Source organism: Chinchilla lanigera, unplaced genomic scaffold, assembly GCF_000276665.1.
Source record: "Chinchilla lanigera isolate Chin_1 unplaced genomic scaffold, ChiLan1.0 scaffold00023, whole genome shotgun sequence".
NCBI classification, from domain to species: domain Eukaryota; kingdom Metazoa; phylum Chordata; class Mammalia; order Rodentia; family Chinchillidae; genus Chinchilla; species Chinchilla lanigera.
Genome location: NW_004955424.1, coordinates 4,089,280 through 4,098,731, shown reverse-complemented (window position 1 = coordinate 4,098,731; position 9,452 = coordinate 4,089,280). Strand labels below are relative to the sequence as shown.

At 36.1% G+C, this 9,452-nt stretch overlaps 1 long non-coding RNA gene across 1 annotated transcript in view; it reads left to right on the top strand.

Annotated features, from left to right (window-relative positions):
• The first annotated feature begins 8,431 nt into the window (after positions 1–8,431).
• LOC106148578 overlaps positions 8,432–9,452 on the top strand; it is a 10,976-nt gene continuing 9,955 nt past the window's right edge. Inside the window, exon 1 of the long non-coding RNA XR_001234146.1 lies at positions 8,432–8,638. This is a non-coding gene — a long non-coding RNA (uncharacterized LOC106148578). The remainder of the gene's footprint in view (positions 8,639–9,452) is intronic.

Here is a 9,452-nt window from a genome sequence, read left to right as displayed (position 1 = left end):
TGGAAGCTTTGATTTCTTGGATATCTCTCTGAATCTGCTTCATACATTCTAATTCATTTCTATATTTTTTAATTTAACATTTCTGCCCATAGCCTATGTTCCCTTTTTTTGTATGTTTGTTCTTTAGATGTGCAGAGCAGTTCTTTCATTATTATTGTCATTTCATTTTTTCCCTGAGAGATTGTTTCAGATTTGATCTTTTCTAGGGCCTGATAGATTTTTTTTTCCAGGAGTACATTTACCAAGTTCTCCTTTGTCAGTGTCTCCTGGACTTGTTCTGAGAGTGGTGGAGTTCTGAGATTGCATTTTAGTTCTTTGTCATGTCATGTTTGTTATTGGTGGTAAATCACTCAGTCCCTTTCCTTTCTGTCAGCTCAGCAAAGGTCACTAACCTCCCTAATTTTCCTGGTGGTCAGACTTGCACCTTAGTGGCTGCTGGTGTGTGCTGCTTAGTCTGGGTTCTTCCAGCAGTTGGTTAAGTTTACCTAGTTCTCCCAGGTCTCAGATGCCAATCACAACTTCGTCAGGTCGCAGACAATCTGATCCAGTGCCCCTGTCAGCTCAGGGCACGAATATGAACCAGAAGTTTTCTCCACTGGTGGCACGATCACAGACCTCTTGTTCTTGTGACTCCAGAGAGTTCAGGGCAAAGGAAGAGCCCAGACACGGACTACAGAGTCTGCAATTAGTGGACTGCTTGATTTTGTGTCTGCATGCCTTTCACTGCAAGCACAGGAGCCAGAGGTAGGCTCCACTGGCAGTGATCACAGGCCACCTATTTCTATGCTCCTGCCCAGACATGAACCCTGAAACCCAGAAGTGAATCACTGCTTCAGCATTTTCGTGGACCGCCTGTTCTGGGGCTTCATGTGTCACTGGGCATGAGTAGGGATGCCCCTCACAAATCCCAGTGTTAGTGGTTTGTGGATCCCTTGAGACAGTCTCCTATGTGTCCTGGGCACATGGACAGCAGTGACACAGACTTCAATGGTGGCAGCATTCTGGGATGCCTGCTCTGTTCCCAGGAAATAGACTGGGGCACTACCTGGTTTTCATGGTGTTCAGCAGTGAACTGTGGTGTGAGCAGATCATGGGCCTCCTGATTCTGTGCCTGCTGGCCACTCACAGCTCACACAGGACCCACCTACTGGCTGTGCTGGTGGAGATCAGGAACTGCCTGTTTCCACACTCCTGCCCAGACATGAACCCTGGAATTCAGGCATGAATTGCAGCTTCAGCAGTTTCCTGGGCTGCCTGTTCTGGGGCTTCACATGTCACTACATTGATTTTTTGCCTTGACATTTTGTTAATATTGAAAGTGGGACATTAACATTTAATATTATTGTATTGTCTATTTTCCCTCTCACATCTGTCAATATTTGCTTAATACAATGAGTTTTATGTATTACTGAGGTTGGGTAAATACATGTGTACAATCATTACACATTTCTCATAAACCCTTTGTTATGTTACAATGAATTTTTCTTTTGTAACAATTTTCCACTTACTTACTCTGATCTGAAGAAAGCTATTCCTTCTCTTCTTTGACTACTCTGCATGGAATTTCTTTTCTGTCCCTTTACTTTCAAACTCTAGGCACCTTGAAAACTTTAGTGAGTCTCAAACAAAATATATAGCTAGAGCTTACTTTTTGTTTTATGGTTTATCCCCATTCAACTATTCTGTTAGTTTTGTGTAGATACTGCTCAAAATTGTAATCCATTTATACTTAAATTTATTATTAATAAATTTTGGCATCAGTGGGCATTTTAATCATTTTGTATCTCTTTTGTAATTTTTCTTTCTTTTCTTGCTGTGTTCTTTGGTGAACTTTCTTTGTGGTGATAAATTTTTCTGTCTTTTTCTCTTTTGTGTACCATTATAGATATTTATAGATATTTGCTCTGTGGTTCCCAGGAAGCTTACAAAATGTTTTTATTTTTCTCTCAGTCTATTTTAGCTGAGAATAACCTCAATCACATACAAAATCTCTGTATTTTACCTCTTATCTAGTTTATATTATTGATAACATACTTTATATCTCTTTGTATTGGATATCCACTGACAACTTTGTATACCTGTAGTTACTCTTATTTTTTTCCTCTAAGTTTTACATTTAAGCCAAAATTATTTGAATGCCAAGATCACAGTATTTCAGTTTTCTGAATTTTTTCATATATTTGTCTTTACTGAGCATTTCAGTTTTCTATGCCTTTGTATTACTACGTAGCTCCCTTATTTTCAATTTGTAGCACTCACATTAGCAATTCTTGTAGGGCTTATTCAGGTTATGAATTCGATGTACTTATATTTTTCTAGAGGCTGGGGATTTAGCTCAGTGGCACAGCACCTGCCTGGCAAGCGCCAGGTGTTGAGTTCAATTCCCAGTACCTGAAAAAGAAAACAAACAAACAAAAGCAAAAAAAAACCAAACCAAAAAAAAATTATTTTTCTGAGAAATCTTTTGTCTTTTTATTTCTGAGTATGGTTTTGTTGGGAATGGCATTCTGAGTTAACATTTTGGATTTTTTGTTTGTTTTCAAGACTTCAATTTTATCTTCCTACTCTTCGGCTCTGCAAGGTTTTTGTGGAAAAATTTTCTCAAAGTCTTACTGTAGACATTTATTCTATGACAAATTGTTTTCCTCTTGCTGCTTTCAAAATTATTTTTCAGTTGATTACACTGTGTCCCACTTCAGATTTCCCCTGATTTATTCCATTTGAGAGACTTTTGTGCATCTTGAATCAAGATATCTACTTACTGACATAGATTTGAGATTTTAGCCATTATAATCTTACTCCACTCAACCCCTTGGGAAAAATAGCTCAGTTTTTCCTCCTTAATCTCAAGGAACAATACCAGCTACAGGGAACCACGGCTTCTTTCCTTTTCTTCCCAGTGCCTCTGATCTCCATTTCATGCTATTTCATTCAACCCTGTTTTGTAAGACAGAAACCAGCCTTTTGGTGAATACACAGAAAAAAATGGGAATATTGGAGGGTTACTGGGCTCAGCTCCCACTCTTCTTGGAAAGCACCTCAATTTTATACCATCTCCTCATCCTTTAGAGCTTTACACCAGCTCCAGAGAACTGCTCACTCCTTTTGCTTTATTCCAAGATGCCCCATGCATGGGAACAACTATTGTTCCTTCACAGTGTGAGGCATTTCTCTACTGCTGTGTGAGAGGAGGTAGAAAGGGGCCCTTGGGGTCCCACCCCACCTCAGAGGAGAAGTCACTCCCCAAAGATCTCCCTCAATGCTTGCCTGTGTTGGATCTAGAGAAGGGGCTCATATGAGTAAAGTGAAATTCCCAGGATTTATTTCAGTGTAGCCATTCTTGGTTCTACAGTTCTTTGAGGAGCTGCATTTTCTTAACTGTGCTCTAGATTTCACATAAAGTTATGTTGGTCCATATGATATTATTCAATCAGTGTTTCTAGGGACATCAAGGTCTGAGCAATACTATTCTGCCATTTCTCTGGTACTGTGATCCAAAGTAAGATTTTTAGCTCAAAATATTGCAAATTGTACAGCTCCACATTATCTCTGGAGCATTGTCCAGGTGTTATGATATTCCCTATAACATGTCAGTGCTACAGAAATGATGATATCGTGTGCCCACTTTCTACATGGAGAGTTTTTGCATGCCTTTGAGCTGATTTTTATATCAACTATGTAAGTCCCATAAAAGAGAATATACATTTCTATTAATGCCTGGAAAAGGTAATTTGGACAAGTGAAAAGATTCTCACTTGTAAGTTCTGGTGTTTGAATTATTACTATTATCTTACTAGAACTTACAGATTTTAAAATGATCTTTCTGGTTGCTATGCTTAGCTAGATGATAGAAAATGTGTATTTTAAAGTAAAACAGGTTCAGAGAAGAAAAAGTGTTCAATGAAATCGCCAGCTAAAGCATTTCTTTTGTATGAGTCTTTTTTAATTCAATGCTTTAACAGACCTCATCTATGATTAAATAGTTAAATTTCTATGGCACAGGTACTTCTGTCACAGTAGGGGTCATCACAGAGAGGCCTTTGTTTTTGCTTCTCTGCAAAGGTTGGTGTCTTTTGTTGGACAGGCAATGCAATCATTTGTACTAAATGTATTTCAGTCTAATTATGTATCAATCCTCAGAAAATTAAAAAAATATATTTTTCTAATCAAATGTTTTTGTGAGCACTCTACACTTGTACTTCAGATATATTTTGTATTCAGATATATATTTCAAGTATATATGTAGATAGGTGTAAAATATTTTATTTATTGATACCTGGTGAAAAGTACATGTTGCATCGTAAGACAAATATAATCTAAGTCTAAAAGACAAAACACGTTACCTTGACTGCATTGTCCAACAGTCCATGATCTTACCCACTGAACTACCTCAGTAAATATTGTTATGTCCTTCAAAAACAGTATTATCTTCTGGGCCTAAATGTAATAAGGGTTACATGAAATGATTATGCTGATAAAATTGAAATCAATAAGAAGATAACACTAGGTGCCTCTTCCAATTAAAAAATGCTTAAAATAAGACAATATCATTTTCTTGTAAAATTATTTCAAAAAGCCCTTGAAAATGAGTCACGTTGGCCCCCTGAAGTGATGTATTTTGAAAAGAAGCATCATGCCCACTGCTCCAGCTTTCTAGAGAGAAATGAGAAAATTTAGGTACAAATGTGGTTTACTAACACTGAGGTTAAACTCATGATGTTCAATCTCAAAGTATTAGACAGAGTTGGGGTAGAGAACACTCCGTGGTATAAGGAGAAATTTATTAAGGCAAAAGGAAAAGGTGTTATGCATGTCAGTCTTTTGCTTTTTTCTGCTGAATACTAAATACTGTAATCAAAGCAATTCTGAGAGTATTGTTCCCTAGGAGCATCAAAATACCAAAAAATATATAGTTATCAGTTCAACTTTTAAAATCCTTATACAACAACTTCCCACACAAATGTAAATTTTTTCTATTTTTATTGAGACATGATATCTCTAGCTAATGATGGAGCACAATATGATAATTTATTATATGTGTGTGATGTGTAATCATACTATTGAAAATAAGCACTTCCATATCCTTGAATATTAGTCCTTTCTGCATGTTGGAAACTTTCACAGAGATTGTTATAAGTAGCTATCCCCGTGTGCTACAGAAAATCAGTAACAGCTCTCTTCTAACCATCTTGGCAACCTTTATTTAACCTTGATGCATTGCCCCACTTCTCCACACTTCCCAGAGTCTACTGACCATGGCTCTACCTTTACTCCCATGAGACCAACTATTTAACTTCCACAAATGCCTGAGAACAAAAATATTAGTCTCTCTGTGTCTGGCTTGCTAACATAATAACCACCAGTTACAGCAGTGCTACTTTTTTTTGGATGTACATGTAGTGAAGTTGTTGGATCATATGGATGATCTACATTTAGTCTTTTAAAGAGATCTCTCCATTGTTTTCCATAGTACGTGTATGAATTTGCATTTCCATTAAGGGTATGTACAAGTTTTGTTTTCTTCATATTCTTCCCGACCTTTTTAATTTTTGATCATTTTCTGAGTAGCCATTCTAACTGGTGTGAGGTGATATCTCATTACTTGACTGACTTCTACTTCTCTGATGAGCAGTAAATTACCATTACTTTAAAAAAGTTTCCAAAGCTAAAGTGAAAGGTTAAATGCACCTAAATGAATCAATAATACATGAAGAAAAAAGAGTAAAAGACCCAAAAAGGAACTACATGTGTCACAAACTGAAGGATATTTTGCTATCTTCGTGTCTATTAAAGATTAGCACTTTTAAATCATTAATTTCACCTATACAAAATTGGGGTGATAACCTATAAAAAATGAAAAGGTTTCATGCAAATAGTTCAATTTTCTTTACTGGGTAATGAATACCTATGTAAGTTGAATGTATTAAAAAAGGAGGCCCACTTTATGGTAAAATTGATAAAATTTAGAACTTAACATATTAGACAAGTTTCATCTATAAATAATACATGTAGCAGTTTTTATACTTCATATAAATAGCTTTTATATCATCTTGACAATATATTTAATAAACAATAGGTGGACTTTAGTATGTATCTTTATTTATTGTCCAGTTTCTTCAACATAGCATTTAAATGTAATTTCTTATAATACTGGAATAGTGAACTGGGTTATTTTATTTCACCTTCTCACTATATTTCAAATCTGACACAGATCAGATAAAATGGTCGTAATCATTTGAACAAACACCATGAAGGTGATTATATGCATATTATAAACAACATAGATAAATGTAAACATATACTATTTTATAGTATACATAATAACACAAATATGCATTTATAAAATTTTAATATAAGTGATTTATAAAATGTTCAAAGTAAAATTAAAAGGTGAATCCCTAATTTTAAAAAAAAATTGATGAGTAATTGCTTAACCCAAGCATATATATGCTTAGTACTAGGCTTCCTTATATCTTTGTCTAAGACACACTGGATTATGGCTGTGTTCTTAAAAGGCTCATTTGTCACTCACCACTTGCCCTAGCAATCTTTACCTATTTGATAGGGGTGGTACTCTTTTAAAGCTAGATGAGCTAACATGACAGATCTGTCAGTAAAAGTATGTGCTCACTTCAAAAGGCTATCCTAGTTTTAGTAGTGCTTTCAGCTAGTTTCATTAGATTAGTTTTTGATGGATTCCAGTTGCACCTGACTGAACCAAAATAACTCTTCAAATTTGCTGGCACCTCACTTGATTCTTCATTGATTAAGTCACTCATCTCTTAGGCTTACCAACTCAAGGAGTCTCTGCTTTACTCACCACATCAGAGGCCCTGATCGATAATCTCTGATGTTTCAGAAGTGGCTTACACTTTCCTCTTTAACTAAATAAATGATACAATGTGTTCCACAGGGTTAGATTTACCATTTATGCTTGGTATTTTTAGTTCTCTGACAAGTATCTGATGATTTGAAAGTATTCTTTAAATGCCTACGTAGACAAATTTGCCTTTCTACAATATTAGTCATAAAATTCAAATTTGCTATTGGCTAAGAATTTGTTTTGTTATAATTTTATGTATATGATTCATTTTTTATTAACATATCATCTAGGAAAAAGAGATCTCTTGACATAAAATATGCAGCTAAAATGAAATATTTCAATGTTTTTATTTTATTTGTGTTCTAAATTAATGGATAAGTTTGTTAGATGTAAGAGCAATATGTCTTCATTTTATAACATATATTTTATTCAAATACTCCATACTATCATGAACTCAGACATAATGTGCACAAGTTCACACACACATAGAAACACAAACAAAAAATATTTCTTACTCTTTGGATGATTTCTTTATCCAAACTGACAAAATAACATTTTCTATATGCATTTCTGATTGCATTATACAATTTAATTCTTTCTAAATATTCACATGTATATTTGTATTGATCTCTTTAATGTGTACTTATATAAAAAATCTCATCAGAAATATTCAGCTATGATTGAGAACTGAATTAAATTTTGAAAAATTATTTACTTTTTTCTATGTTTTTACTTTCAATAACATTTTGTATATTTCCACCACTTTTGAACATAAAGTGCATGGAAATTCTTTCTCTCAGGCACATAATTGTCATTTCTGATATTTTATAGAATGCATTTCTGGATCCTCTATTATTCCATTGCATGCCATCCACCAAGATTTAGGTCAACAGGGGGCATCACACAGAATTTCACCAATATTTCCAGTACCTGCTGATTTGTCACTTTTATGTACACATAAAATGCAAATGTTCATTTTGGCACTTATATTTTGATAAATATGAATAACTTTGTATACCCAAATGATGTATTAGTTTATATTATATGTCACAGAATATAAGAGTTTTCGGTAGGTACTACCTCAGAAAAAATACATTGCTTAAAGCAAGTTGTTGTTAGTTCAAATTCTTAACGCAGAATTTGGGTTAACGGAGAAATTGATGATATTTGAATTTTGGCTTAGTCATTAAGCAAATCTTCTCAGCATAATGGCAAAGTTCTACAATTTTCATCTGTCAAATATAAGACTGTTGTTGAAGTTAAGTAATACAAGACAAAGGACATGCTTAGCTTAATAAGTAACTCGTAAAATATTCTGAGTGTTACCTCCCACATTTTCTGAGCATCAAGAATACTGAAGTAGCCCAGCTGAATGCTTTTTATCTTTTTATCTTTTTATTTTGTGAGTCATATTGAAGGTGCTGGCAAGGGCTGCGTGAACTGAAGGTGTCACTACGGCAGCAGGAATTCTTTCTAAGGTGGCGCGATCACTCGTCTGTTGGCAGAAGGGATTCCGTTGTTTGCTGCTCTTGGCAGAATATTCAGTTCCTGTAAGCATGGAACCTTCCATCCAGCTGGTTCAGTGACGTCACAGTTCAGCGAGCAGCTTACCTGAGAACCAACAATCCAGAGGAGGGAAGCAAAGTCCACAATGCCCTTCGATCACCTAGCTTCAAACACCATGCGCTGCCCTGTTTGCAATATCCCGCGGGTCTCACGTGTCAGTCCTGTTCTGTAAGAGAGAGAGGCATGCAGCAGAACAGGTGGCTTCATAGGGTATGAAAAATAAGCATAAAGATTGCAAAGGGTGGTAAGGTAAGTACCATGAGATAATTTAAAATGCAATGGTGCTTGAAAGTGAGACATGGGCTGGGGATGTAGCTCAGTGGCACAAGCGCCTGCCTGGCAAGTGCAAGGTCCTGAGTTCAGTTCCCAGTACCAAAAAAAAAAAAAAAAACTTTGGAAGAGCTTCTTATTTCAGCCTTGTTAATTTCTGGAAATTAACTATTGGGTAGATTTTTTTTTTTAAATTTGTTTTTGTTTCTGGATTCTCCCTTTTCATAATTTTTACTTATAACTATGGACAGTCCAGGCATATTAATCCAAATCCCTTTACGCCCCTTCCCTCTTTCTGGCTTATGTGGACTTCACTGGAAGGGAACGGCTTCCTGAGGAAAGAAACAGGAATGTGTTTTTGTTTCTCGTAAACACTCTGCAAATGTTTCTGTGTTTGATGAGAGCAAGCTGAAACTGGCTGGTGGCGTTTCGGACTTTGTGTAGGTTTTAGTTCTAGACCTTTCCTGATACAGCGGACAGTCAGGGGTTGTCCTTCCTCAGCCTGGGTACTCCGTATTTGGGGGGAATGATCACTTGGTGGGAAAGTGCACTCCCTCGTTTTGGAGTCAAGTGTGAACTTTTGATTCCAGCTCTGCCACATATTTTGGGCGGGTTACTCCAGCTCTCTGAAGCCTAAATTTAATGTAATAATAATGGCAGTTGAGTGTTTACTACATGCCTGGTCTTACAAAGAATGCTTTTGGGGAGGCTGGGGATTTAGCTCAGCGGCAAAGTGCCTGCCTGGCAAGCGCAAGGTCGTGAGTTCAGTTCCCGGTACCAGAGAAAAACCAAA